We start from the raw sequence: 26,607 nt of genomic DNA, 5'->3' as shown, positions 1-26,607 counted from the left end.
ATAGTTCATGCTTTTGAGAAGTTCCGTTGTTATCTATTGGGTTCCAAAACCATTGTCTTCACGGATCATGCGGCGCTCAAATATCTTTTTGCCAAGAAAGAGTCCAAGCCAAGGTTGATTCTGTGGGTTCTTGAGCTTCAAACCTTTGACATTGAGATTAGGGATAAAAGAGGAGCAGAAAATGTTGTGGCGGATCATCCTTCTCGTTTAGAAGATTCTCAAACTCATGATGATGGTTCTCCAATTGAGGATAGGATGCTTGATGATTTCTTGTATGCTATTGAAGCAAAGGACCTCCCATGGTTTGCCGATTTAGTGAACTTTCTTGCATGTGGGGAGTTTCCTCCTTCCTTTTCTAAGAACCAAAGAAAGAAGCTCAAGAGAGAGGCAAGGCATTATGTGTTGGATGATCCCATCTTATACAAGCGAGGGGTTGATGGCTTACTTAGACGTTGTGTGCCGAACGAAGAGGTGCCTAATGTTTTGAAAATGTGCCATTCGGATCCAAGCGGGGGCCATATGGGTGTCTCTAAGACTGCCACTAAGGTCCTTCAATGCGGTTTATGGTGGCCACATCTCTTTAAGGACTCATGGAGTTTTGTCAAGACATGTGACCGATGTCAAAGAGTTAGGAACATCTCCAAGAGAAATGAAATGCCTCAACAACCCATACTTGAGTTAGAATTGTTTGATGTGTGGGGTATTGATTTTATGGGGCCATTTCCCTCATCTTTCGGAAATCAATATATTCTTGTGGCAGTCGATTACGTGTCTAAGTGGGTTGAGGCCATTGCCTCCCCAACTAATGACCACAAGGTGGTTATGAAGTTATTTAAGAAGATAATCTGTCCAAGATTTGGGGTACCAAAGGCGGTGATAAGCGACAACGGTTCTCATTTTATTCACCTTGCCTTCCAAAAGATGTTGAGGAAGCATGGAGTCCATCAAAGATTCAGGCTCCCATATCATCCCCAATCGAGCGGTCAAGTGGAAGTCTCTAATCGTCAAATCAAACTTATTCTTGAAAAGACGGTTGTGAGAAATAAAAAGGATTGGTTGGATAAGTTGGATGATGCTCTTTGGGCCTATAGAACGGCTTTCAAGACCCCCATAGGTACCACTCCATACCTCCTAGTCTACGGCAAGTCATGCCATCTCCCGGTTGAAATTGAACATCGTGCTTTGTGGGCAATCAAGAAGATAAATTTTGACTTGGCAAGTGCGGGGGAAAAAAGGTGGTTAGATCTTCATGAGCTAGAGGAGCTTTGGTTTGATGCTTATGATTGTGCTAGTGTGTACAAAGCTCGTTCCAAGGAAACACATGACAAGCTTATTGAGAAGAAAGATTTTTGTGTTGGCGATAAGGTTCTTCTCTACAATTCAAAAATGAAGTTGTTTCCTAGAAAGCTCATGTCAAGATGGAGCGGTCCCTATTTGGTCAAGAATGTTTTTCCAAGTGGTGTTGTAGAGATCTCAATGATGGATTCTTCTTCTCCGTTTAAGGTCAATGGCCATCATCTCAAGAAGTATTTCGATGGTGCTTTTGTTGGCCTTGTTCACTCATTGCTTTTCTGACAACCACCTTAATTGGTGGAGGACGTCGAGCTATGACGTTAAACAAGCGCTACCCGGGAGGCAACCCGGTTTTCTAACCTTTTTCATTCGATTTTACGATTTTCTATATTTCTTTTATCCTTGAGATTTTTCTTATTCCTCTTTATTTTTGTTTATTTTCTTTATTTTAGGTACCATGAGATTGGAAATTTTTCATGGCTGAAACACTCTTGCTTAGTGCACGAGCACCAAAGGGGTCAGAAATTTTTCGCTAACTTTCACAAAAATTGACGGTTTTTGAACCATCCCCGTACCCCCTTGGTGCGCACGCACCCCATCCTTGCGCGTGCGCACCACAGGGGTCAGAGTTTGGCCTGACTTTTTGAACAAAACCAGCCCCTACCTGGTACGCACGCACCTCCTGGCTGCGCACACGCACCAGGTAGGCAAGGATTTTTGGCCAATCGTCGCAGCCCAAAGCAAGAACAGCCCCCCCTGTTGTCGCTAGTGCGCACGCACCAGCCGCAACAGCCAGGCGTGCACCACGCCCCCTTATAACCCCAAAGCGCACCACCTTATTTCTCCTTTCTCTCTCCCCGACTTTTGCCCAATTTTCCCAACTTCATTCTCTCATCAAACCCTATTATTTTTCTTGCAAAATCATATCAATTTCACCTCTTTTATTTTCATTTTAACATCAAGTTACATTAAACTCATCTCATTTTCGAATTTTACCAAAAAAATTCCAGATTTTCGAACCCAAATTTCGAAATTTTGGGGTTTTTTTTTCGAAATTTTGTGAATTTGTGTTGAGGTTTGGAACTTGTCTTTGGGTGTTCTATTTGTTCTTAAATCTTCATTTTGGGAAATTTGCAAGTAATTCAAGGCTTCATTGATGTATAATTTCTTATTTTCTAGTCATCTTCTTCCTCATTGTTCAAGCTTGAAACTTTGTTTTTGCTTTCAGGGTAGAACTCCATTGATGGTTCTTTTAACTTGTAATTTGTGTTGAATGATATCATTGAGTGTTAAATTGAAGCTTTTTCATGATGAATTTGTATAATTTGCTTGTTTCCTTGATTCACCGATGTTGGTCATTTTCTCTCTCTATGGGTATTCTTTATAATGGTTTTATTTCTTTGATAATTCAATGTTTGAGATTATTTTGTTCAATTTGATTCATGATTTGATCTCTTTTGTTCATTTTTACCTTTAATCCATGCTTACTTGCTTCAAATTCATTATTCTATATTAATGGCATTGTTCATATGTAGCCATCTCTTGTTTCTATTTTGAGATAATTGCATTTATGCTTGATTCTTGAGCAATTACTTATGCTTATTATTGAAATATGACAAATGTAAGATTTGCTCATGAGTTGTTTTCCTTCTTGTAGATGGCTCCAATCTTCCATAAGAAGCAGGCAAGATCAAGTTCAAGCAAACCTAGGCATGTTGTTCCACCTCCACTAGAGGTAGAAGAGACATACGACATTGAATTTTCTAAAGAATCGCATTGGGATCGTTTCAAGCATCTATCCAAGAGAAAGCTAAGACCAACAAGATTCTACGATCAAGCAACAACCAAGATTCTTGGCATAGATGAAGACGTTCGGCTTCTTGCAAAGGGCCTTGGTCTTTTAGAGTTCTTGGATTTGAGCGCCCCTACTTATGCTAGGGTGACCTATGAATTTCTTTCTTTTCTTGAAGTAGTCCGAGAATCGAGTGACGATTCCTCAAGGATTTTGACTTTTCAATCATGATCACTCATTGACGGATTCTCAACTATTTTTATACTTTAAGTTTCCATGGGCCGCGGACGCGGAACATTGTATCTATCCGGCGCATGGTAGAATGGCACATGACCATAGATATAATGAGCAACGTTGGTGGAGAAGTATCTAGGAGGAAGGGAAGTATGAGCCTCAAAATTCCAAGACCGCCTCCATGATTCATCCGGCTATGCGGTATTTCAACCGTCTTCTCACTTACGCTCTTTGCTCCAAGGACTCTTTGGGAGCTAACTCTCGAGAGCAGTTTTGTTGGTTGTGGATAGCCCACCAAAATGACTTTGAGATTGAGCTCGTGGATTTCACAGAGCACTTGATCAATCGATTCTTGGATATCCGTGATGGAGTTAGCCTATCGGGGAGCATCCAATTGGGAGGGATGATTTCTATCCTAGCTCTTTGCATCAATGACGACTATAAGACTTTGTTAAATGAGCTTCCCCCAATTATTGATCCTCGAGAAAAATCTTCTTCTCATTTCCTCAACATCTCCGCCCTTATGAACCAAAAGTTCCTCGATCGTACTAGAAAAGATGATGTCTTCATTTGGAAAGTTTCCCGGGTTAAAGAATGGTTCTTAAACCCATGCAAAGAGGCAACTACCCGACCATGAGAGAAAGATTCCTTATCTTGGAGGCCTCCGATGCGAGATATTGATCTTTCTATTCGACGTAGGACTCGACCAATGCTTTCTCATCGAATGTTCAAACTATTCCCACGGTTGAACCGGAAGGTACACCTATTCCTTCCCCTTCTCCTACTCCTTCTACTTTTGATTTGTCAACCATTCATGATAGGCTTGATTCTATTGCTAATGTGTTATATTCTATGCCTTCTATGCAAACCCCTAATCTTGGTTATGACTATCATACAAATCAATTCTACGATTTGCATGTTCGGAGGGGGGAGATCGAGCCCTATGTGAATTACCCGTATCTCCCGATACAACAAGGACCTATTCCTCAATGGGAGCCTTTTGATCCTACCATTGGTCCTCGGCCTTGCTACCCTTATTGGGAGGGCCATCATGTTCACCCTAGTTCTATCATAGGCACCACCCCGGTCACCTACGACTATCGGCGGCCCAGTGGTTGTGATATACATATGATCCGGCTAATCCTTCGCCCTTTCCGGACCCTGAGACTTTTGGAAGGTGGGGTAGGTCGGGTGAGCCGGTCTTAGATGATTGGTCTCATTATTTTGAGATTGATAGAGCTAGGAGGGACGGTAGGTTAAGGGGTAAGGCTCCCATGGACGTGAGCGAGATGGCTAGCTCTAGTCATGTGATGGAGACCGGTGAGGGGAGTTCTCATTCTACCCCTTACCATAGTGCGGAGTGATACTACCATGCCTACCCCCCTTCTTATGTGCTTTATATGATGTTTCTCGGTTGCCTATATGTCTTTAGGTTTAGAGTTAGGAGGGTAGTCCAGTTTAAGCTTGGGGGTGCTTTCTGCATTTGTTTCTGTGCTTCACCATATCCCCCCTGCTTTTGTAGTTCATTCCTGGTCTCATATGCTTCTGGTATTGATCTCTGTGTCGTTTGGTTTTATGATGACGCTACTGTATTTTTGCTGATTTCTCTGCCCGGTTATTGGTTTGTTGATTGTTTCGCTGATCGTTGTCCGCTGAGTTTCTCTGTGTCTCTGTTATGATGATGCCTATCTGATTTCTTGTCTCCTGATACTATTTTAGTCTGATGATTCTAACCCTTGCTGCTACTATTACTTGCTTTTTCTTTATTTTCCTACATTTTGTTTTCTATTTTCTTCTTTCCTTTTGTATTGAAGTTACTAACAATTTTCTTTGTATATAGTTTTTTTTATTATTATTTTCTCACCTTTCTCTATTGCTTATGCTTTGGATTTCGACGATTCATAAAGGTGCTCTTTCGCCTTGTTTAATGTGCAATAGCTTTAGCGCCCGGTGAGATCTTTCTATTTCTTTTCTTTTTCTTTTCTTGGTTGCTTAGTCTAGGATTAGTTCTAGGAGAAGTTGAATGGTTCGAGGTTGTTTGATTTTTAACACCCTAGTGTGTTTGGGAACATTGGCGTTGTGGCCGAATGTTCACTTGTTTGTTGATTAGGATTTATGTGTGTTAGCATTACTTCCTTATTGCTTTCTACTTCTCCTTTACTTTTCTATTTTTCATTTCATTTTCCTTTTCTTCTTTTTCTCTTTCTTTTTCTTTTGTTTTCTTCTTCCTTCATGTTTTCCTTTTCTCTTTTTCTTATTCTTTTCTTTTCTTTTTATCCCTTTTTTATCTTAATTTTGTTTTTTTTTAGTCCTTTTCTTTTCTTCAATTCAAAAAAATAAAAAATAAAAAAAAAAAGAAAAAACTTATTTTTGTGAATATGAATAAAATGTTTTTGAGGCATTGCTTTTCTTTCTTCATCTTTTTGCTTTTACTTTGGACTTAGTACCACTTGAACATGCACTTTGGCTATTTTTCTTCCTAAATACAATGGTTTGCACGGTTTGAGAGTATCTTTGGTTGACTCTAGGATAGGGTATGCTAAGGTAGCGGTTTAGACCTTTTGGGGCCTTGAAGCCGGATTCTTTTGGTTTGTGGTAAGACGGAGTTGCTTCCTTTGGTGAATTTGACAACTTTAGTTAGTTTTTGCTACAACCGTGTGAGGATTTTTTTTTCAAGCCTTCATCATTTTTGATTGTGCAGCGTGGATCCTTCACCTTTGCATTCCTAATCTTGAATCTTGACTCATGATTCTCAAACACGAGACCGAACCAACTAGGAAGGACAAAGGCCATTTTTCGGGGTGGTAATTTTTCATTTCTAGGATTTTCTTCTTTATTTTTAGTTCATTGGGTTTACATTTGCCGTCTTGCTAACCATTTGAGCCTTTCCCCTTCTTTTCAAGCCACATATTTAGAACTTTGAGCCTTTTGTTTCTTTTTGTTCCATTATTGGTTTTTGTGAAGCAAATGGTCATGCTTTTGGAGTTTGTGGTCTATTAAGTTGGAAATTGGTTTTATTTGTAAGCAAACTCGTCTTTTGTATATATTGTGAATAATGGAAAAAGAATAAATGTAAAAGCCGTCCAAAGTTAAAAGAGGGGAGGACAATTGCTTTGATAAAATGATAACTACATAAAAAAGTGTGAAAATGAGAAAATTCACAAAAAAAAAAAAAAAAGAAAAAGAAACGGTTTGATGTGATTCTTTTCCCTTTTCAAGCATTGAGGACAATACTTCCTTTTAGCTTGGGGGATAAGCGTTTACGCTTTTTGTATATATGCTTGTGGATATAGCTTTGAATAAGCTTGGGGGTATTAGTGTGTTTTTGTTTGGTGACTTCTTGGTTTGGGTGTCGAGGTGTGGCCAACCTTTGCTTCATAACCTAGGTGTACCACCAAATTCTAAATTTTAAGCCTACCCCTAACCTTTTACCCTTACGTTACAACCTTTGGGAAAGTCCTTTCGACCTAGTGGTTGAGTCATATACCGAGGGAGGGCATTATGAGTTAAAGCCTAAGGAAAAGGAATGCAAGGTCAAGATGTCGAGAACCCTCAAATTCTATTCTTTTCCGGTTCCTTCGTGGAACCATAGAAACGCTTACTAAGGGAAGATTTGAAGCCATTAGGGAGAACGCGGTTATATTGGTTGGGATGAAACTGGATTGCGCCTCAATAGTTCTCTACGCTTAGCATACCCTATGTTTCAATCAACCCTCGATATCTTAGAACGTGCTTACCATTGTTGTTTTAGAAAGTTTGATATCCTTCGTGCCTTGATCATGTGCAAAAGTCCATTATATGAGCATTTCTTTTCTTTTCGAGGTTTTAAACTTTTTCTTTTCTTTTTGCTTTGCCTCCTTTTTAATAAAAAGAGTTATAGGTTAACCTCTTTAGAAACCTTTACGAGAGCATGTCCTCTAGAGCGATCTAGGGGGTTAAATGGCTTGTCTTTAGTTGCTAAAATTGACTGTGATTCCTACGAAAGTGAGTTAGTGTATATTCTCATCTTCTCTAATTTTCTTGTTTCTTTCTTTGCTTGAGTAGTGTCATCATTTTTCCCTTGGGTTTGATTTTATTTTGCTCGAGGACGAGCAAAAGTTTAACTTGGGGGAATTTGATGAGCGTCGTTTATTGTGCTCAAAAGAATAAGATTTAGGTTCATTTTCTTTATTTTCTTTCATCATTTTCATATAATTCTCTTAGTTTTATTTGATTTTCCATTTTTATAATTCACTTTGGTTCTCAATTGGTTTTTACGAGTTTTTCATATATTCAGTTGATAACTCATAGTTTTAGTTTTAGTTTTACTTTGTTATGCTTTCTCTCTTTGTTTTATTTGTGTTTTGTAGGTGAATAATCAAGTCAATTTGCTCATTTTGGGACTGCCTTGTTCGCGGGCATCATCTCAAGTGCACTGATGATGGGGATGCTCGGGAGTGCGAAGTTTGATCAAGCAAGCGAAGGAGCCAAGGCCTCGTGCACCACACAAGGGTGCGCGCATGGCACAGGGGTGCGTGCGCGCAGACCCAGCTGTGCGAGCGCGCGGCTGGTCTGTGCGTGCGCACGGCCTATGCGGCCCCCTTTGCTAGATTTTCCTATTTACGGATTTTGACTTTTCTTTTTTAGAAAGACTTAACATTGTACAAGAGAGAGAATTTTTCCAGAAATAGTAGAGAGAGAAGCTTATGATTTACTTGTTTGTACTTGAATTTGATCTTAGATTTCAATTTGATCTTGAAATTCCTTCTTCAATTCAATGAATGTGTGTAAGATTTCTTTCCTTGATTTATTTTTAAGGCAATTCTTTCTAGTTTCTTGAATTTTGATTGAGATTACATTCCTTGCTCTAGAATTTGTTGATTGATTGATTTTCTTTTGATTAAGCTTTAAATAAATATGAATTTGATTGAATTTGTTTTGTTTCTTAATTTCACCATGTTTAGTGAGTAGATTAGTTGCTAGGGAGAAGGGGAAGCATGCTTGATTGATAATTTTTGCTAGTTGATGATGCTAAACTGATTTGAATGTTGCAATTAAATTGGTTGACATAGTTGTGCGTGTGATTAATTAGACTAGGAGTGATCAACCTATAAGATTAATCTAGATTGCATTGCAAATTTCAATGACATAAGCCCTTGATTTGAGAATTGCTTTAATTGATTGAATTTGATTGTGATTTTCCTAGTTAACCATTCATAGTGAACCCCAGCTTGGCTTATAGGAGATAGCTCTTGAATTCCTTTAGTTACAACTATTGTTTGTCCTTTGTAATGTTTGAATTGATTGGGTGATCCTTCAATTAGCATAATCATTAAGCTTGCATGTGGAACCTATATCCCTAGTGTTTAGCATATTGAATTATTTGATTTGTTAGCTTTTTGACATTTTAGTTACCAACCACTACCATTTATATTCTTCGATTTAGCTTGACATAAGCTAAAGCATCATTCCTACTCATTCCTTTGGGTTCGACCCTTGACTTACCATATACTTGTATTAGGGTTGGTCGAGTGTTTATAAATTAAGTTTGGCTCTAGGGAGAAGTAGATAACGACCTACATTTTCCTCTTGTCACAAAGTGACAAACCCGGCCCTAAATCAGACAAATGTTTCTTTGTGGGTTATCCCAAAGAAACAAAAGGGTATTACTTCTACAATCGCGATGATGACAAAGTGTTTGTTGCTCGCGATGGTGTCTTTCTAGAAAATGAATTCCTCTCTATAAAGCTATGTGGGAGTAAAGTAGTTCTCGAATAAATTCAAGACGAGCAACAAATGGATGTGGATAACACCACATCAGAGGCGAGGGCGCATAATCATGCGTCGGAGCAAGCTATATCAACTAGCGAGACTCCTATCGTCCCACTTGAATCTAATTCTTGCGAAAATCTTCAAACTGTTGAAGAGAACATTTCTATTGTTGTTCTTACCCCACGTAGGTCTGCTAGAATCAGAAACAAACAATTTGTTGAAGTTCCGGTAACTGAGGATTCTGAAATCTTCTTATTGGAGAATGAGGAACCTACAACCTACAAGCAAGCTTTGATGAGCCCCAACTCAAAAGAATGGCTTGAGGCCATGAAATCCGAAATGGAATCGATGTTTGAAAATGCTGTGTGGACCCTGGTGGACTTGCCTAATGGGGTAAAGCCTATTGGTTACAAGTGGGTTTACAAGATTAAAACAGACAAGGATGGAAATACGTACATCTATAAAGCAAGACTGGTTGCGAAAGGGTACAGACAGATTCATGGTATTGACTATGATGAAACCTTTTCCCCAATAGAAATGCTTAAGTCCATTCGGATTCTTCTAGCGATTGCTGCATTTTTCGATTACGAAATTTGGCAGATGGATGTCAAACGCATTCTTGAATGGGTTCTTGATGGAGGAAGTGTATATGACACAACCCGAGGTTTTGAAGATCCAAAAAATCCTGGAAAGGTATGCAAACTTAAAAAATCCATTTATGGATTGAAGCAAGCATCAAGGAGTTGGAACCTTCGTTTTGATGAAGCAATCAAACAGTTTGGTTTTGTCAAAAGCAAAGAGGAACCTTGTGTATACAAGAAGTCCAGTGGGAGCAGCATAGTTTTCTTAGTCTTGTATGTAGATGACATACTACTCATGGGGAACGACATACTAATGCTTGAGTCAGTCAAGGAGTAGTTGAAGAGTTGTTTCTCCATGAAAAACTTGGGTGACGCCGAGTACATGTTGGAAATCAAGATCCATCGGGACAAGTCTCGATGGATGATTGGACTGAGTCAAGAGACTTATATTGATAAGATTCTTGATAGGTTCAAGATGGAAAAATCCAAGAGAGGATTTCTCCCCATGTCTCATGGCATTACGCTCAGTAAATCTCAATGTCCGGTTATGCCAAACGAGATGAGACGTATGGAGATTATACCTTATGCTTCGGCAGTAGGGTCAATAATGTATGCTATGATTTGTACAAGGCCGTATGTTTCATATGCTTTAAGCATGTGTAGTAGATTTCAGGCAAATCAAGGTGAAGCACACTGGACAGCTGCCAAGAACATCCTTAAGTACTTGAGAAGGACTAAAGGAATGTTTCTAGTATATGGCGGCGAAGATGAGTTGGTTATCAAAGGTTACACGGATGCGAGTTTCCAAATAGATAGAGATGATTTTAAATCCCAGTCTAGATACATCTTCTGTCTGAATGGAGGAGCAGTGAGCTGGAAGAGTTCGAAGCAAAGCACTGTCGCAGACTCTACAACAGAATCAGAGTATTTAGCTGCTGTTGAAGCAGCTAAGGAAGCAGTTTGGATTAAGAAATTCCTTATTGAGATGGATATTGTAACAAGTGCTCAAAAAGGGATTGAATTGTATTGTGATAACAATGGCACCATTGCTCAATCAAACGAGCCAAGGTCACACTTCAAATCCAAACATGTTGAGAGGAAGTATCATCTCATTCGAGAAATCGTTGGCAGAGGAGATGTCAAGATGTGCAAAGTTCATACGGATGAGAATATCGCTGATCCACTTACTAAACCCCTTCCATAGCCTAAGCATGAGAAACATGCTAATGCAACTGGATTGAGGCTAATGATGTAATTTAAGTTGTATTTGTTTATGAGAAATACTTATTACATATGTAATACATTCATTGGCAGAATTATGTTTAATTAGAAGTTTATCATTTCTCTTATTTAATCGTGGTTTCAATATTAAATAAAATGTCCAAAATAATTATGGATTAATGGGCTCATCAGGTTGATTTTTTAATGACCTGGTGAATGAAACCCCACAGGTGAACTAAATTCATACATTATTCAAGTTCCCAATTTGAAATCATTAAATTGGACATAAATGATTTCAATAAATGGACTAGCATGTAAGATTGATTGGATAGCGCAGTTTCATGGGTTGTAGGAGCGTAGTGAACCTCGGTCAATCACATGGATATGCATGAATGATGCATGATCAAACTATAGACCTACTTTGAAGCTCAAGTATAGAGCTTCCTTTGACATGAGTGGAACATTGATTTCATTCAATGATTGATGTAACTGTGTACATTCAAACGTCTTCCCGTAACTGGAGATTATAAAGGGTGTTTCCTAGTTACCTCATGATTGAGTGGGAGCCTTGGTTACCACAAGAATGGATTAAGTCTACCTATTTAATTAGGAATGTGTCTTAGCCCCTTAAAGAGGGAGAATTCAGAAAATGCATGGCCATGCTCAAATGGATTACATGGTAATAATTTGTTTTGTAATTCTAACTCAGTTTTCAAGAAAAGATTTGTAGGTTAATATGATCACGACATGAGATGCAATCATATTATCAAATCGACACACATTGACTTGAATTTGAATATTACGCACTTGTCTCAGACAAGTGGGAGATTGAAGGAATTATGTCTTCGATAAGTGCAATTACTAGATATATCAATGATCACTATTATGGAGATAATACGTTCGTTCTTTTGGGTCGTCATTATCTGTTGCTAGACTATGATCAATGATCTTTGGGCTAGTAAAATAGTCCAAAGCCCACTAGAATGGATCCTATGAGGTCACACACAAGGGTATTGGGTTAAGCAAGTTAGAGGCCCATTTATGGGCCTCATGAACAAGTAACTAATCATGAATTAGATTGGGCTAGCATAGTTAGATTAGAGTTAGGATTTGGGCTTTGTCATGGACTCTTATTTAGAGATGAGATCTATAAATAAGATCCATGCCTAGGGTTGTATGACATAACAATTGACAGAACAATTAACAGTTGATTGTGAATCAAGCAACCAGAAATCCAAAAACCCTCACACCCTCTCTCTAACCCACGGCTCTCTATCTCCTCCCCCTTGGACTCACGGCCGGCCGCCCCTAGTGGCACGTGTGGTGGTTCGTGGTTGGTTCGTTGCTCGTTCTTCTCCTTAGAAAGTCTATTGAAGGGTTCAATTGCAACTAACTAGCATTATTGGAGGTCTTAATCCGTGCCCGTGGACCAAGTAGAGGAATCACTTTTGAGGTTCTTTGTCTCCCTTGTTCTTGTTTGATTACACGTGGAATCACGCTACAAAGGTATTAATTCTAATTCTTTATGTGTTATGCATGAGCTTGGGATTAGGTGCTATATGAATATGATTCATGTTTTCCGCATTCGTACCTATAAACTCCTACACCACTTACCAAAGAGCAGCGACTGCTTTACTTTATGATATGATGCATAAAGAGGTTGAAGTATATATGGACGATATGATTGTAAAATCAAAGGATCGTCCAGGACACCAAATAGCCTTAAGGAAATTCTTTGAGAGATTAAGAAAATATAACATGAGGCTAAACCCAGCCAAGTGTGCATTTGGATTCACCTTAGGGAAACTCTTAGGCTATGTCATTAGCTCTAGAAGTATAGAGACAAATCCTACCAAGATCAAGGCAATCATGTCAATGCCGCCGCCCAAAACCGAGAAACAAATTCGAGGATTTATTGGCCGGTTGCAATGCATAAGTAGGTTCATATCTAAACTCACTACCATATGCGAACCAATATTCAAGAAGCTCAAAAAGATTGTACCATTAATATGGGATGACGGGTGTCGAAAGCCTTTGATAAAATCAAAGCCTATCTCGCTAATCCTCCTGTATTAGCACCTGCATTTCCAGGAATCCCTCTTCGATTATACCAAATGGTTATCAAAGAAACAATAGAAGCTATGCTAGCACAAGAAGTAGAGAATAAAGAAAACTCCATCTACTACATAAGCAAAAAGATGCTCGAGTATGAAGTTCGCTGCACACCACTTGAAAAATTGTGCCTCGCACTAGTGTGGACCATAACCAAACTTAGACATTATATGCTTGTCCATACAGTATATGTAGTATCTCGAATGGATCCTCTTAAATACCTTTTTGTGAAATCTACACTCAACGGGCGAATATCTAGATGGATAGTGAACTTAGCCCAATTTGATGTAAGATTTATGCCTCAAAAGGCTATCAAAGGATCAGTGGTTTTGGGCTTTTAAGCGGATTTCCCAATTGAAGATTCAACACCATTACATGGAAACGACTTTCCAAACAAAGACTTAATGGTCACGGAAGATGATACTTGGACATTATACTTCGATGAAGCCTCAAACCAGAAAGGATGTAGCATAGGAGTATTATTAGTATCACCAAAAGAAGAACATGTCCCAATCTCAATAAAGTTAGATTTCGACGTTACCAACAATGCTGCGGAATAAGAAGCATGTGTGGTAGGCCTTGAAACCGCTTTGGCATTGGGAGTAAGGAAACTACGCATATTCGGAAACTCGTCCTTCATCATCAACCAACACAGATTAAACAGGTTTAGGATTAATATATTGATTGTATGTTAGTCAGAAAGCGCACATGAATATGAGAAGAATAAAGTAAAGGCCTATTTTTCGGGCAGGTTCAATCTCTTTTAAGTTGGACTTGTACCTTCATCACCGAATATCCAATCATGGTTTAGGACCACTATGGAGTTAGCGATCTCTTGGATCGTGAAAGGGGTGTAACCTTCACCCTGTGAACAGTTTACTAGTTCCTTAAACTTATTGGCGACTCTTTTACTCTAGCTTCCTTTCCTTTGGATGCCACCATGCTTAAGTGTATGATCACAGTGGGGCTCAAGTGTGGGATACATGAAATATTCCCTATAGTTTTTTGCGAATCCACTGAACATACATGGAAACCCTTACTGACCAACTCGAGAAGGTAGAATATACATATCTACCGAGAGAGGAAAATCAATTTGCCGATGTCTTGGAAAGACTAACCTCAATGGTTAGAATTCATAAGGAAATTCAGCAAATGCCTTTAACAATAGAAAAAAGGCATAAGCCAACTTATATTCAAGCCATAGAAGATGATGAAACCATTCAAGAAGAAGAAGAGGAAGAGGAACCCTGGTACACTGACATCCTTAACTATGTCACCAAAGGAGAATATCCACTTTATGCAGACAAGAGAGAAAAACGCGCTCTAAGACTTTTGGCTTCCCAATTTTTGCTCATAAACGGTGAGCTACACAAAAGGGTACCTAAAGGAAGAGGTGTCTTATGTGTAGGCAAAAAGGAAGCTCAAAGAGTGATGAGAGTAATCCACAAAGGAGCGTTTGGAACTCAGATGAATGACAAAATTCTGGTCCAAAAGATAATGCGCCAAGGATATTATTGGACTACCATGAATAGGGATTACCATCAATATGTAAAAAGATGCCCTAAATGCCAAATATACGCAAACTTGCAACATGTTCCACCTTCGCTACTTTACACCTATAGATCTTCATGGCCATTCTCAACATGGGGGATCGATATCATTGGGAAAATCAACCCTCCTGGGACAGGAGGCCACAAATACATCTTGCTTGCGATTGATTACTTCACAAAATGGGTTGAAGCAGCATCATATGCGGAACTCACCGTAAAGCATGTAACACTCTTCATCAAAAGAAACATCATATGTCGATATGGAGTCCCGGATGAAATGATAAGTGACAATGGAACTCACTTTCAAGCGGAATGTGAAGAATTACTGCAAAAATATGGCATTCAACATCATCACTCTCTCCATACAAGCCTCAAGCAAATGACGCAGTGGAAGCAGCCAATAAATATTTAAAGACTATCATCGAAAAGATGATAGAAAACTACAAGGATTGGCCTGACAAACTCCATTTTGCTCTTTGGGGTTATCGCACATCAATTCGCTCATACCCATGAAATACATCATTCTCCTTAGTATATGGAATGGATGTCGTACAACCTGTAGAATTGGAAATACCTTCCTTACGCATTGGATTAGAAAGTAAACTCGATGAGGTTGAATGGACAAGAGCAAGATATGAAGAGCTAATTTTACTCGATGAAAAGCAACTAGAAGCTTTACATCATACTCAATGCTATTAAACTCGCATGGCTAAACACTTTAATAAGAAGGTCAAGACAAGAAACATCAAAGTAGGAGACTTGGTGTTAAAAGCATTAAGGAAAAATTTTTTAGACCCAAGAGGCAAATTTAGGTCAAATTGGTCCGGACCATACATCGTGAAAACCATTCTATCAGGAGGCGCTGCAAAACTAACCAATATGGATGGTGATAAGTTCTCAAACATGAAGAATCTTAAACAACTTAAGAATTTCTACCCATGATCGCTTGAGTTTTATACTCAATAAAGCTACGTCTGGCCTTATCCCTAAGGAAAGGATACATAGGCAACCCTTTACGGGGCGCGCCCACTTTAAATTTTACAAATATCTCATGTTTACATCAATACCTGAATCATAATTAGCATCACACAAAAATCTAAGCAATCGCGCTACGATAGACACTGTCGCGTCGCGACAAAGTTATCGCGTCGCGACAGCCGCGACAGGAACGTTGCGCTGCGATGAATTTTTATTTCCAGAGTCGCAATATTTTCGTCAATCTGGGCAAGTTTCGGTGAATTTCGGAAAATTTCGACTTCCGTACTCGAATTATTTTTTCGAAACTATTTCAAGTTGTTTTCCATTGCTTAAAATAAAATAAAATTTTTATACAAAAGTTGATTTAATTTTTAAAGCTGAAAAATTGTATTAATAATTAAAGTAAAAAAAATACATTATTGGTGGAATTAAAGAAAGCTTAAAATATATAAAATTGACTTGAAATAAAAATTATCTAATAAATTGTAAGTGAAGCACTGCTTTAATCGGCCTTCTCTTTTCTAGCTCTTTTCCAATTCTTGTTTGTTTCCTCTACATCATCCATTTCCTTAACCAATAGGGATCCCTTAGATGATCTGCATACAATTTTAGTAGAAATAGTTTCTCCTTTAGCCATTACACCAATCTTTTTCTCAACCTATGATTTCTTCTCTGTAGAGTCAGCGTTTCTTTTTTCTTTAACCTTTGCAATACTTTTCTTTTTAGGCATCGTAGGAGTCTTGAATTCAACTCTTGAACCTAGGCGATCCTTAGGAGGAATTTTCTTATCCCCTAGGCGGTCTTTAATGCTTGCTTTGTCCTTGTTCATGTTCCGAACTTTGTTCTTGGCCTTTTGAGATCTACCAAGTAACCACTGCTTCACATCTCTAGACAAAGGAGGAGGAACTCTATGGGACACAACTTCCCCTAAAGGCCTAGCGCACTAATAGTCATCAAATCTTTCCACATCCTGAGAAATAGGAAATTTATAAGGGCAGCGAAGATCTCCTGAAGGAATGGTTTAAGCAAGACCATATTGCCTCTTTACCCTAGAGGGGCAATAAGAAGTTAGCTTTGATAAAGCTTGGAATACGGCAGAAAGGTTGAGCATTGACACTAATCATCTTCTCAATTCTCCACCAAGGAACGATCAACTTGATGGAAAAGTTGCGAGTTTCAAAAATTCTACTCCACTCCCGACGCCCCATCTTTATGGAGAAGCGCCTCTTCCTTCTTACAAGACAATTGGGAGTGTATTTTTCAATATTGTCAGGAGGGCTAATTAGCTCTAGCCTTTCCATTAGCCAAATCTGCAAAAATTCAATGCAATAAATTATTATTACCATACAATGTTATATATTTTTTATTTCTATAATTAAAAATATTGATTTTCTACCTCTAATAAAATTGGAGAGCCTCAAAGAGGTGCTTTTAATTTAGTTCTCATTTTAGCTCATCTGAGCTAAGCATTGTTTCTCCAATGATTAGTGGCATGGGATTCCTCCTGGCATCCACTTGCTCCATGACACAAGCTAAAATAGCTTGACCTTTATGCATACTACCATTGGTGAGCAAATATTGGCTAAACATACAAAAAACGAAGGCTCTTCTAGCTCTTGTAAACATGAAAAGACTCTGATTTTGGTCTATTAAAATAAAAGGATGCAAACTTTTTTAAATCAACTTCAGTGCTATCAACTACGAATTTCAAATCATTACCCTTGAGGTTAAAAAATCGCTCAAAATCTTTGTAGTAATATTCATCCAACCTAGGAATTACTGCGAGATGTAGAGAAGGGAAGCCAAGAATGGCACCAAATTCTTCCGGCATAGGGGAAATTATATCATCTCCTAATCTAAAGCAATGGGTATTGGAATCACAATATTCTAAGGCGGTATGACTAAAATCTATGTCAAGATCTACCCCCTTAATACCATATAAACCTCCTGAATGGAAAAAGTCAAGTTATTTTCTCTCTTTAGCGGTCAAAGAACGACACCACTCACGAGTTGTATCACAAAAATTCCTAGCCATAACTACTTGATTGGGAATTAAAAGGCTAAAATTTTGTTGGTTCGAATTGTGCTGGAATCGCCAGAATTGGGGGCTATTTTATAAACAGAAATCGACGCAAATCGAATTCCGGTCGAATTCGGAAAAACTAAAATCATCGCGCCGCGACGGCCTTCACCCTCTATGACAGAACAACGCGCTATACTGAACATATTTTTTTCGACTTTGGCTCAAATTTGTACTTTGACTTTACGGTTTCCTAACCCCTCCAGCCTTATTGAATCTTATTTTTTGGCATATTGATTATTTTAAGTTTAATTAAGCTTATTTGAGTCAAACATCATTTCATTTTTTTCATTTTTTTCTTTTGGAGGAGAAAGTCGGATACCCTCCAAGATAATAAAAATAATGATGGAAATTTTTGCACAAAATTTATCATATTCTTTTCACACTCACATGCACATAAAATAACATAAAATGAAATATAACATGCAAAGGATAAAAACTACATTGTAATACTAGTATGTATATACATCGCATAAGAGTCAATAACATACAAAGTCCTATACAGTCAAAATAAATAAGCACAGGTACAACTATGGTGCCGGAGGACAAATACCAAAGGTATGATAAAATCGCAAAGTCCGCGGAGTCACCTCCTGCCCAACATTTGCCTCTCTAGCTGTAGGAATCGAAAGAGTAGGGTCAGCCCATCCTGGCTCACCTTGTTGAGGCTCCTGCCGCTGTGGCTGCTGCGACGACGAGCCAACCTCGTACGTCCCGCCGGCCGTGAAAGGAGCGAGTACCGGCGTACCCTAACAACGTGGCCTCATCGTCGTACCCTCAAAAGAAGAACTAGAGTCCTCTAAGACAACAGTGTGATCCGACCCCTCTCGATCGTCCCGGTTCTCAACTGAGGTACGACGACGCCGCGATCCGGATCTCTCTCTCCTACTCTCTGGCCTCAAACGAGTACAAGACGGAGGAACAGGCTGAAATCAAATAGTAAGCCAAGTCAAATAAAAGAAACAAAAAAGACAAACACAATACAAGACAAAAGACATACCTCTGTCACACCACCATCTCGACGACATGATGCCTGATGGCTTAACCTCACTAGCTGATAACGAAAGGCGTCCATAGCTCTCGCCATCCTCGTCATCACCTCGCGAGTAAACTGCAAAGGAAAAGATTAGAAAAAATCAAAATATACATACAGGTGGAAATAAGAGATAAACCTACCCAAGTCTGACGTTGAGGGATCGATCTCTCCACTAGACACCACTCCTCAGGAGCCGGGGGTATCATCTCCTCAACCAGCCCATAAGACCCCTGGTAGGTGACGGACAGGGTTGGACGTACAAACTCCGCAACCTCAGCATCATCCTGCGGAAATAAAAATTCCATCAATTAAGCACCGTTGGGGGCTATCAAAGTGAAAATCAAAAGATACAAAAACATACTTTCGCTTCTTCCGATATCGAAGGTAATGGAGCCAAACGCGGCAAAAGCCTCTCAACGTAGTACTGGTTCGGGTGGCTGAACCTCTGCCAATCAACGCCGGCTGGCGACAAGTCCATAAAAGTCCTAAGACTCGCCTAGTCCATCATGTGCTGTGGAGGACGAGTCAGAACGATGAAGAACGCAGAGGAGTGCTGAATCGCAACTCTCTCTCCCAAATACACCACAGCGTCGTATGTCCCCTGAAATTAACACCGCTGAGCTGTATACTAAATAGACCGCACGGGAACGTCCTATTCGACCCATGGAGGAAAACAGGCTCAGGATCCTGAAAAAGGAGATATCCATAAGGCAATGTCCTATAATGAAGAATAAGGGGAAATAATGGTAGTAATACATACCACTAGAATCGACTCTCACACGAGTCCGGTAGCAATCGTGCCAGCATAACGGCCTTCCCAACTAGCAGCAATGGGGAGCCCTCGAGGCAAAGACCTAGCTAGAGACAAGGTCAGAAAGTACTCGTAGAACCAAACCTGTAGTAAACAGGGAAGGATTAGCAAAAGCTAGCTAGCATGGAATAGTAATTCTATTAGAGGAAAATAAGAGTATACCTCCACGATCCTCCAGAAGCTAGAGAGGGTGACCTCCTCATTGTAACTCCGATGGCGACAGGCGAGTCGCAATCCAAGCAGTAAGTCAGCATAGGCCAAGCTGGCCCAATCAAAGGTCCCGACTTGTCTAAGGTCACGAAGAGCAGGGAGGTAGTAAAGTAACGCTCAGCTACCCTTGTTAGGAGAAAAACTCCACGACAAAGAATTAGAATAAAGATGCGCACCCGCTGCTCCAGGGTAGTCGCATCATATCTGAAACCTCCATTAGCAGAGACCGGCGGATGGATCTCCCGCTCAGCTGTCCCGCCCTAGACTCAGCACGAGCTCGGACGACGATGGGACCTAGCAACTAATCCACCTCTCATGAGGAAAGAGTAAGGTCCCTAACAAGAGGAACAATAGTCGACCGGAACTCCAATCCGGTGTTAATAGAGAAGTCGAGGGGAGTGACAATCATCTCGCCCCAAGGAAAATGGAACGTGTTGGTGGTGTCCCAATAGAACTCCACCAGAGCCCGAACCAAGAAACGACTCGACTGCAAAGAGTAAAGCGCCTGCGTAGTCCAGAGTAGAGGAGTTAAGCCGCATGACTCCCAAAGCGTGAGCAGCTCCATGTTGTTGTGAAAGTAGGTGTCGTACATATGCCCAATATCACTGTTGCCTGAGCCATGGAAACAAACTCGATCATCGATAATGCCACGACGAACGCGCTCCGAAATGTGAAAGGTGGGCGCAAAGTACAGAGTATGCCCGTCCCATTCAGGGAACTCCCCGAGATTAGTGGACGTACCCTCGCCTGCGTCGACAGGCTCGTCCTCTTGGTGAGCCCCACGAGAGCGTGAGCCGGAAGCATGACGTCGAGCCATACTAATTACATTCCAAACATAAAGGAAGTAAATTAAAAGGTTCTATAGTATCTAAGGTTCGCGTAGACGCATGAAACTACGTTCGTCAAAAACAGAGTACGTAGTACTAAAACAGAGAATGTTTTTGGGTTCAAGCAATGACAACATTTTAGAGAAATTAAACCATTTCTTACAATATTATATCACGTATTGTGAAATTAAACAAAAAAAGGAAGAAAAAACATGAAGAACAAGCCACATTTTGTTCACGAACTCAAGGTGTCCAACAATGGCAAATCGTTTGTTTCTTCACCAAATTAAGCCAAACAAGTCTCAAAACACTCCTATGGTGATGTACAAACATATTCAAGCAATTTCATGGCAAGAAATTTGATAAACAAAACAAAACAAGCAAGTTCATTTTCGGATTTTTCGGAAATTCGCCATGAACATACACGAAATTCTTCCAAATTGAGAGGAGTTTGAGTAAAACTTACATAAATCGGCAAACTAGAGCTTCGATTTACAAGAAGTTTGAGCGAATTTTGTTTAGAAATGAGCAAGAAAGAACAATTTGAAGGTTTGAGCGAAAACCAAGCAAGAAACGACGAACAACCGAAGAGGATGAAGAAGGGGTTTTATTCTGGAAACCGTGACTCCATCACGCCGCGATAAAACTATCACGCCGCAATAGAGCTGTCGTGCCGCGATTAGACTGACGCGTCACGATGGCACGTGGCAGCATACATTGGCTCTCCTTTTTTCAGCAATGTAATTCCTGAGTCCCATAAGTAGTTTATGTGGACTTTAATCAGCGTTTTGGGTTCCTTGGTACGCCAATTAGCCCCTATAAGCAAATTGATGGGATTAGTAGTCAGCTCGATTACAATCGCAATAAGTGATCGGCCTGACGATGGTCATCCCACTTTACTTAGGCGCCTAAGTATTGGCTCATCACAAGCACCGAGGTATTGGTTCACAAGCGCCAAAGTACCGGCTCGTTACATCTACAAATATACGCTGAGGTACTGGCATAGCAAAGCATCAACACAGCAAGCGTTCAAGCAAAGTATTAGCAAATTAAGGATAATTAAAGCAGTGGTCTTTGACGACTTTCACTTAGGTGTAAAAGGTTTCAATCAAAATAATCAAGTCAAGGTATAGACAAGATTTTAGAGACATCTACAAGCAGCGGTCTTCTACAGCGACGAGATACTGTCGTGGCGAGGTACTGCCACGAAATTGGAATTGGAGATAGCTACAAGCTGTAATCTTCAACGATGTCCCGTGGTATAGAGGAGATTGTCTACAGCGGCGAGGTATTGTCGTGGCAAGGTGTTTCCACAACAACTGAAGATAGCTACAAGCAGCAATCTTCGACGATGTTCCCTAGCTTGTGGAGGATTGTCACAAACAAACTGAAGATGGCTACAAGCAGTCACCTTCGACGGTGTTCCCTAGCTTGAGGAAGATTGTCACAGCAAAAATTGAAGATGGCTACAAGAATTCACCTTTGACGATGGCATTCTCTAGCTTGTGGAAGGTCGTCACAACAAAATGCAGCAACAAAAAAAATCGGTTACTTCAGAGACGTGTGCTCAATGGTGCAAGATACGCATTTCTAACTCTTTTATCTGTTTAACTAACGGTATTTTGCAGGTATCAGCGTTGCAAAGAATGATTTAGGATCGCAGAACGTTCTAAATCGTTCTCCATCCCTATCGCTACTTTGACTTTTGTTTTCGAAACTTACGTTTCTCCAAACTCAGTCAAAGTGGGGGTTTTTGTAGACACCAAAATGTGTCTCCCCAAAACCAAACCCTGTGACGAATATCATTCACATCATTAATTATCGAAGAAAGTGAAATGTGAAAGAGTCTCGTGATCCCGTTGTTTTTAATAAAAAAGTTTCTTTCTGTTTTCGAAAATATTTCTTTTCATGCTCTATTTATGAAAAATGTCCAGCTCATTTTGTTTCCCCCTCTTTCTAAGCCTTCCTTTTTCAAAATACAACATTCGTCCATCACGAGACTTAAACACACATAGCCAAGCTCGAAGTTGCCTTAGACCTCGACGTGAAAGGTTGATAGTTATGAGGGTTTGGTCACAAATCTAATTTCAATTCTTTGATTAGATCTACTATTTAATACTTTTATTGAAGCTACTAACGTGTGTATTGTTTTGATAGAAAGAGATACGAGGCAATAAAGTGAATAGTTTTATTGCTTTATTTCTTTAGGAATCATGCTTAGATTATTTTAATTCCTAGTATCATGTTAGGATGCTTTTATTGCTTTCTAATATCATGCTTAGGTTGCTTCTTATTGTTCTTCTATCATGTTAGTATCCTGTTAGGGTTAAAGCTTTGATCTTTATTGTTTAATGACATGTTAGGATTTGTATTAATATTATATGTTGCTTGATTTTTATTGTTATTGCTTGATCACACCATCTCTTGTAAGTTTAAAGGGAATTTGTACTTGAAATCATGCTTAATAAGATAATTAATAATTTTATTTAGGCTAATATGATTTTGATTCAAGTGATCACCAATAATAGTTTTATTTGTGCATTAATATTCAACCAACACAGATTAAATAGGTTTAGAATTAATATATTGATTGTATGTTAGTTAGAAAACACACATGAATATGAGAAGAATAAAGTAGGGGCCTATTTTTAGGACAGGTTCAATCTCTTTTAGGTTTGATTTGTACCATCATCCTCGAATATCCAGTCATCGTTCATGACCACTATGGAGTTAACGATCTCTTGGATTGTGAAGGGGTGTAACCTTCACCTTGTGAACAGTTTACAAGTTCCTAAAACTTGTAATGCCACCATGCTTAGTGTATGATCAAGACATTAAGCATGCTTGAAATATTCTCTACACCGGTCAACACATTCACAAACTCCAAGTTATACCATCTTTCTGAGGTAACCGTCTCTCTTTCTCTACTCTCTTTTGTTATTCTTTATTTTTCATTTGTGTTGCTTGCTTTTTCATTCTTTAAAATGGTTTAACAAGCACATACGTTGCGGCATAGGATAACTGTCAGCTAGCCATCTAATACAGTTGAATCTAGGACTAGGGGTGTCGTCTCTCCCCTTTTGAATTCTCCCTCTTGCTCGTCCACGCACTACTACAAAATTGGCCAAAGAGACCATATCAAAATGGCCAAAGAGACTACCTTAGGGGTGGTTTCTAGCTCACGGGTCTCTTTGGCCTAAGAGACCATTTCATAAAAAGTAGTCTCTTATTTTAAAAAGAGAGACCACTTATTTAGAATAGATGGTCTCAGTTTTTTCAAAAACTAAGACCACCTATTTCAAATAAATGGTCTCAATTTTTCAAAATCTGAGACCACCTATTTTAAATAGATGGTCTTAGGTTTTTTAAAACTAAGACCACTTATTTCAAATATATGGTCTCTTTTTTTTTTACAAAAAAAAAAAGAAAAAAATTTATTCGTATTTTATTTAATATATATGATTTTAAATAGATAATGAACTTGTAACATTTACAACGAAATACAAGTAGATTATACGTGTAAAATTTTATACATAACTCATACTAAAAAATTATACTACGTACAAAACCCATACTACTTGCAAAATTATCAGTATACTTGCAAAAAATTATACGGAGTATTACGTACAAACTCATACTACTGTATAAGAATACTAAAAACAGGTGTTCTTAACAGATCTTGTGCAACAATCTCGCCAACCGAACCATTCAACAAGCAAAATCATCAATCTTCTTTGATTACACTTTTTACCCTCTAAATTTTTCTAGGACATCAAAAATTAGCAAACAATTATAATAATAAAGCAAATTAAAACTCTTTTGAATAAAGGCAGACATCACAGTCATGTGAATATTCCATTGGGAACTCAGCACTGCATATCAATCTAGCCCAATTTCATATTTCAACACCATTAGACGATTAAAGCCTAAAACCATAACATCAACTGAGGAAAAATATCAGATCACAAAACAAATTAGAATATTGTAAACCATACAAACTTCTAACAAAGTTAAAAACCAATCAAAATTAACTCAATTTTCTGTAAACTTACATCACACTAAAATTAACATACATATTATGTACAATGAATCAACTAACATATAATAAACAAAAAACAGATGATAAATCCACAACACAAGTAGCAAATTACAGTAACATTTAACTTATTAATTAATTGCGAGGTTCAGGTGGTGATGGTTGATGAGTTGTCTTTTCGGCCTTTGATGGTGGTGTTGACATTAGAAGTTTCCCATAATGTTGACTGGAGTTGAGCGATTTGGAGGAGAGAGAATCATCTCCGATGAAACCCTAACATACCAACTCAAAGACAATTAGAACTAAGTTTACTCTAACAAGTGATTGGATGTTACAATTACCAATTTTTTTCCCCAATTTGAAGATATGTAAAACACACCACTAACTATATTACAACCTGCAAAATCACAAGTATGTATATATAATTACCAACCCAGGCCAATAAACACTTTTAAATGACATTTTCAATGAGTCATTTCGTCGAACAGGTAATGTGCATTACCAAATTGTAATCAAATTTAAGCAGAACTCCAAGATCAAATCAAAATCATCCCAAAAAAATCCAGAAATTAAGATCAATTAAATAAGCAATCAACGAGTTAAAAAAAAAAAAAACAAAACAAAACAAAACAAAAAAAAAAAGCAATTATCGAAAACAAAATTTAAAACCTTAAGAGAGAGAAAACGTAGAAACCTTTTCCAGAGATCATGTTGAGATTTAACCGCGATAGAGCCAAAGTTGATCCATATCAGAACAAAGAGAATGGAGGTTCGAGGCGGTGAAGGCGGTGGAGGTGGATGATTCAAGGAGTTCGAGTCTTTCGAGGGACTCTTTGATCTTCAATTGTAATTTCTTCGCATTTTGGTAAACTTCTGACAACGTTGTTCCGCCGCCAGCGACAGAGGCGCTGCCCCTGCTGCCGGAACCGACAGCTACGCGGTCCATTGATGGATTGATATTGGAGATGAGAAGAGAGAATGGGTGAAGGAGTGTGAGTGCGAGTAAGGTGCCAAGAAAGAGATATAAAGTAAATCAGGGAAAACAAGAATGAGCCTAGGGTTAGGGTTAAAGGAGAAGAGATATAAAAAGATCTGGGAATGGGGGATTAGAATATTGGGCTGGCCAAGTAAAAGGGAAACTAGAAAAATGGTAAAGGAAAAAAAAAATAAAATAAGAAAAAATAATTTTTTGAAAAAAAACAAAAAGAGAGACCACCTATTTCAGATAGGTGGTCTTAGGTTTCTCCTTTAAAAAAATTAAAAGAAAAAACAAAAAGAGAGACCACCTATTTCAGATAGGTGGTGTTAGGTTTCTCCTTTAAAAAAATTAAAACAAAAAAGTAAACAAGAGACCACTTATTTTAAATAGGTGGTCTTAGGTCTCTCTTTTTAAAAATAAAAAAATTTAAAAAAAATCAAGAGAGGTCAATTATCACTAATAAAGGGTCTCAATTAAAATTTCACTCTTCTAACACAATATCAAAGAGACCATTTATTTGTAATATTGAGTTTCTTGAAACCAAGAGACCAATTATTTAAATCATGGGTCTCTTATTTGAGGTCTTTGGCCAATTTTGTAGTAGTGACGAATCCCCCTTAATTAAATTTTTAGATAAACGATTTCAAGAATGTGGGAGGTTACTTGGTTTTACCACGAAGCATTGAAGTAACAGAGAATTTTAGCCATCAAGGAGTGACGTAAGGGTGGGGTGTAGTCACTTCACTCAAATTTTCCTTCTTCATTAAGCTAAGTCTAATTCTCCCTCTTGCTTTCTCTCTCTAAAAATCAATAGTAATTACCCAAATAAAGTAATTACAATGGAAAAAAAGTTAATTCATGAGAAATGCCACATAACAATGAAGATTTACAAAATGAAGATCAAGGAGAGTAAGGTCAAGCACAAAGTGAAGCGATAACACCATGTCTAGTGTTCATACTAGAAAATAGCATTGAGTATTTGATGAAGGAATATAGCTCTTTGAAGTATCCCAACGTTTGTCCAAATCACTATTTGGCTCTCAACAGACATTTTAGGTGGATCTAAAATTATAAAAAAGAAGATAGGAGTACTCAATAGGCAAATTAACAAAATAT

The 26,607-nt window shown here is 38.7% G+C and overlaps 1 long non-coding RNA gene across 1 annotated transcript; it reads right to left on the bottom strand.

Moving 5' to 3' along the window:
- Positions 1-24,438: 24,438 nt before the first annotated feature.
- On the bottom strand, positions 24,439-26,066 carry LOC145576594 (uncharacterized). Its single transcript, XR_014098473.1, has 2 exons — positions 25,207-26,066; positions 24,439-24,785 (listed from the first exon to the last, which is right to left on the bottom strand). It is a non-coding gene; the product is annotated as an uncharacterized LOC145576594 (long non-coding RNA).
- Positions 26,067-26,607: the final 541 nt, after the last annotated feature.

Source organism: Chenopodium album, chromosome 13 (assembly GCF_948465745.1).
Source record: "Chenopodium album chromosome 13, dcCheAlbu1.1, whole genome shotgun sequence".
In the NCBI taxonomy this organism is placed as follows: domain Eukaryota; kingdom Viridiplantae; phylum Streptophyta; class Magnoliopsida; order Caryophyllales; family Amaranthaceae; genus Chenopodium; species Chenopodium album.
Note: the sequence above shows the minus strand (reverse complement) of the source record. Positions and strands in the feature narration are given on the sequence as shown.